At 39.0% G+C, this 5,108-nt stretch overlaps 1 non-coding gene across 1 annotated transcript; it reads left to right on the top strand.

The window, feature by feature from the left end:
- Positions 1-1,472: 1,472 nt before the first annotated feature.
- LOC111744132 lies at positions 1,473-1,602 on the top strand. The gene has a single exon (XR_002782016.1). It is a non-coding gene; the product is annotated as a small nucleolar RNA SNORA31 (small nucleolar RNA).
- Positions 1,603-5,108: the final 3,506 nt, after the last annotated feature.

The following is a 5,108-nucleotide window of genomic DNA, read 5'->3' as shown; positions in this document are numbered from 1 at the left end:
TTGATAAAACTATGATTATCTCCCTAAATAAACACATACACAGGAAGACTGCATGAAAATGGCGGGGGGGTAGGTTCCCCCCATCTAGATAATTTGGAAAGGATGAATCATTTTCTCTGAAAGAGCTATATCACTCAGCTAGAAAAGGAAGATTAAATTAGAACAAAGGGGTTTAAAAAAATAACTTCATAAGATCAAGACTAAGAACTGTTAAATTAACATAACTCTTGTCCACACATCAAGAAATTAGAACTCCAGTGTACATGATTATTTACATGTAGCCAGATGAAGACAGGGAATAGACTTATTGAATAATTTTATCTTTTTGATTCACTTACTCTGAAGATAAATATACATTTTGCTTCTATTATTTTTTCATTGGCTGCTAAAAGTAACCCACAGAATATAAATCTTTGCAAACACTAAATATTTTTAAATTATAATAAATAAGTCAGAGAGAATTTTAAGATGATGTAGTAGAGTGGTTTCAAACTATTTTTTCTAAGCAATGGGACTCTTAACAGTATCATAAAATATAACAGATTAAAATGGCATTTTTAGCAAAAATTATCTTTATATGTTAAAATTAAAACATCTCCTTATTAAAATATCATTCCAAGTGGCTGTTTTGTTTAACAAAACATTTAGAAATAGACCTGATGGAAAAGAGTGACGGCCTCATCACCCAACGGGTTTTTGTATTTAGTTTTGGTTACTCAGTAACTATCAAGAAAATTCTGATTTTTATATCAATTTAGTTGTAAACAGTAACAATTTTTAAATGATCACCTTTTGGTCTCAAGGTAGTCTTTAAATAAATAAAGATGGGAGGAAATGCTTTATTCAAAGTCTACATAAAAACTGAATAGCACATGAGAAATCTCCAATTTATAAAAATTAATATATAGCTCATTTGAGTTATATATGCTTAAATTTATTTATTGTAATAAAATGTATATAACATAAAATTTACCATTTTAATCATTAAGTATACGTTCACGATGCTGTGCAACCACTATCCACTTCCAGAATTTTTTCATGATCCTGAACCATTTACTTTTTCTAAAATGTTTTTCAGTACACTTTTTAAACTTCCTTTATGAAGATTCACATTAGACAGTTAATTATCAGCCGCCTAATCCATGTCATTAATGAGAAATTACTGTTTGCAGCATATTAGAAATATTAAGACCAGGAACTCATTACATAGGTTTTTCGCCCCGCCCTGCTCACCTCATCCATGTGTGACAGCTCATCCAGAGCCGGACTCCCCAGAAATTCTACCCGCTCTGTGCATTCTTCTAACCAGAGAGAGGATGAAGCAGCGAGTGGGGCCTCTGAAAAATGCCTCGTTTGGCATTAATCAAATCATTTGTTTTTAATAACCAATTTTTAAACAGTAAAAAATGAAATTTGAATCAAATGTTTGCAAAGCTCCTGAAGCACCTCGTTGAACAATTAAAAAATTTGGAATGCATCTATTTGACAGACCCGGAGCAGTTCCTGTCTGCTGCTAAGGTTCCTGTGCAGATGCAAGACAAAAGAGTCCTCACGCTTTCTTCCTGTCTGTGGCAGTCAAAATTGAATGGGGGGAGTACAGTGGAGGAATGTGGAGTTTGCACAACTCAGAAATCACACCTTTTAAACAGCTGAAGAGCGTGTTTTACTCCAAAGAAAAATCTAAAATACAAGTTTACAAAAGAAGCGTTGGGGGAAAAAAAAAATGGTCCACTCAGTAATCTGAGGCACACAGAATTAAAGGACCTGGACAAGTACCACTGTCTGTGGTTAGACAGAGAAGAAATGGCCACCAAACAGCACTGCTTTTACTGTTTGACCCTGCCATCCCAGGTAGCAACATCTCTTTATGATTCTAATCCTTAAAAGATAGTTTCAACTCTGCTCACAAAAACCATTTCACCTCTCCCTACCTGAAAAATGAGAAGTTCAAACGTGGCATGCAAAAACCTGCTATCTTCCTGGGAGGTTTTACTGAAATTCATCACCGCTTGTCTAGTCTGGTCTTAGAATCATCTTAAATTAAAAGCAAGTCTAAGCAACTACAGGAATTGGCATAAACACTTCAAATATCATTTGCAGAACAGACTGCTCGGCAAAATCTGTCTTCTGCTGTAAGTGGCCCCTGTGTGACTAGGCTCCGATACCTGTCCCCACTTTCACCCCACCCACCCTTCTGTTCAATCAGGTTCAATTTAGTGATATTTATTAAGAACTGCCAGGTATGACAGACATTTCAAACAAACAGTTAACATTTACTGAATATTACTATGTGCCAGGCAATTTTGCATCTACGTATTAGTAAATTTGTTTCAATATCCTAAATTGCCTACATATATATTTGTTCTTCGCATTATCCTTTGAACTGGTTTTAACGTCTTTCTGGTTCCCTCATGAATCAGTGAGTTAAAGTCTTTAGTATGTGTTCATTTTATATTTGTATGGAGTCATTTTTTTTTACCTCTTTGATAATTATATTTTAGCACCTTATCTTTAGATGAAAAATTGAAGATGAATATGAGCGTATGTGATAAAGTAACTAGAAAGCAAAAGCAGCAAAGAGAGGGTGAAGGGGCAGAATCAGCAGAGAGCTCCTAATTAGAATGTCAAAGCCTTGGCATTGTCTGTCATAATACCATATACAGCGCTTAGCACATAGTAGGTGCTGAATAAATATTCACCAAAGGAGCTAGTTGCTTGGGAAACCAGACAGACAGACAGATAGACAGACAGACAGACAGATAGATAGATAGATAGATAAAATAAGCAGCAACTAGGGGGGAAAACATGAAGCTATCACGCATGAATAACTTGTAAAGATGCTGAATCCAATTTTTAAAAGCATGATGGAAACCTACGGGGAATAGTAATACATTTAAAAACACTAATTGTGCCAGTAAAACTCTTCCTCTGGGCTTTTGGGGATAGAGAGGGTCAGGAAGGCATTTCTCTCAGGGAAAAATGTGAGCCCACAAGCACAAACTTGGTCTCTCCCTTCTGCTAACATTTGCTATCTTTTCCTCCATTGCTGCCATCCTAGATAGTTTTAAATCCTGCCAAAGAGATGAAGAGGGCCCCTCCACCCCTGTGAGGCTGTATGCCCTTCACACCATGCTCCTCACAAATCAGATTTTCCTTGGCATTGCCCCGACCTTCTTGGGCACCTGAAGCCTGACCAGGCTGGCCCTCACCAACACAACTCTCAAGGGTGACCCACAAGGGTCGCTTGGGCTCCACAGCCCTTGGCTTGCAGCCTAGGACTGGACCCAAGAGAGGAGAGAGGCTCTTGTCTGGTGGTGCAGGGGGTGGAGAGGAGATTCCCAAATCACAAACTAAGGAATTCCACAAATGTTGGACTTTTCATGAGTGCTGGTGTTACAGAGAGGGATCAGAGTACAATTTTCACAAGTTTGGCGTTTTTTACTTATAGAAGAATGTATGGCCCAATGATTCTGTGCCAGCAAAGATAGAATATTATTTAGCCAAAAGGAAAAAAAATTCAAAACTGATTTCATAGACTGAAGATCTGACTTAATTCTGCCCTTGCTGCAAGGTAGACAGAGAAGAGGATGTCTCAGCAAAAATAGCCTTTCTCCAAAGATGCAGGGCCACTAAAACTAACACTTTAAGTTTGCCTAAGTAAAGTTTTTTCTTAACACAGCATGTGCTCAATTAGACATCAAATGCTCAAAACCACTACTGTAGGTCTCTTGTCATGGTGAAGCAAAGATTTGTTTGTGTTTTTTCTCTTATTTAAGTGATTCTAAGTGTTTCACATACAGCATTTATCCAGCAAACCAAACAAAATAGAAAAGTAATCAACAGAGACAGCATTCTCAAGTGTAAGAACAAAGGAAATACAAGTCTAGAGCCCAAGGCAACTTTAGATTTTCCATAGATTGAATTTTAATAGACTTCTGTGGATTGTGTCATTTCAGAGAAGCACTTTCACTGGAACATGGAGCATGCATCCTCACATCCAGCCAGCCTGGCCCAAGCAAGATCCCTGACCCAGACCTTATCCAGTGTGTCACAGTTTCTAATACTTTGTTATAGAAAGTGTTCTCTCTGGACCACTGACTTGACATGTTGCTTAACCACATGTGAGTCATGTAGTCTTTCTGGGTTTTAATTTCTTCTTCTGGAGTTAATGATATTCATTCTCTTCCTACCTGACGGGGCCGTTAAGAGGAGTAAGTAGAATCATAGATTGCTAGGTCTCACGTTTTAATTTTCCTTATAGAGAAACAAGTACCCAAAGAGATTAGAGGCTGGCCTGAAGATACACAGCCGAGTGGCAGAGCTGGGATTTGAATCCGGATCTGCGCTTTTTAACTGCATAAGCTTAGGATGCCAAATTACCAGGCTTTGTCCCAAACAGAAGTCAGGGAGCCAACAACAGCGTAGTGGAAAAGAACACACTTACGGAGTCGGACATCCCTGAGGTCTGCCACTTTCTCTTTGCGTGAGTTTGGGTTTGCCCTTGGGTGAGCATGTGAACTTTCTATGCCTGTATTTTTCTATTTATGAAATATCAACAATGATACCTAACTCGCTAGTTTTTTGTAAACATGAAATGGCAAAGGGGCCAGGTCCCCATCGCTTCAGTGCTGTCTTTTTTCCACGCCTTCTAATCTTCCCCCGCCAGGCCTGGCACTTCAGAAATATTGGCCTTGATCAAACAGTATAGCTCCCCCATATCTTCTTTCTAGTTTCAGAAATTCCCCAAGTTCATTCATTAATCTGCAAATACTCACCGAATACCTAGTACGTGCCAGGCACTGTTCTAGGGGTCAAGGGTGCAGCCCACATTTCTGAGCCTTACATTTTCTATTCTAGAGCCGAGGGCGTGCGTGGGGTGGGGTAAGGAAATAGAGAAGTAAGCTGTAGTGCATGTACAAAGGGTGTTAGGAGGTGACAAGTGTCATGGAGGAAAACGAAGCAGAGAAGAGGGAAGAACAGGATCCATTAGGAGTGGGGACTACATGTGTGGTTTGGAAAAGTCCTCTCTGAGAAGGTGACATCTGAGCAAAGACCCAGAGGTGGCAGGGAGCGAATCAATAACAAACCTTTTCCCCTCCAAACCAGAG

The sequence above is a fragment of the Pteropus vampyrus genome, unplaced genomic scaffold (assembly GCF_000151845.1).
Source record: "Pteropus vampyrus isolate Shadow unplaced genomic scaffold, Pvam_2.0 Scaffold5, whole genome shotgun sequence".
NCBI lineage: Eukaryota > Metazoa > Chordata > Mammalia > Chiroptera > Pteropodidae > Pteropus > Pteropus vampyrus.
The sequence above is the reverse complement of the archived record's forward strand: the minus strand, read 5'-3'. Positions and strand labels throughout refer to the sequence as shown.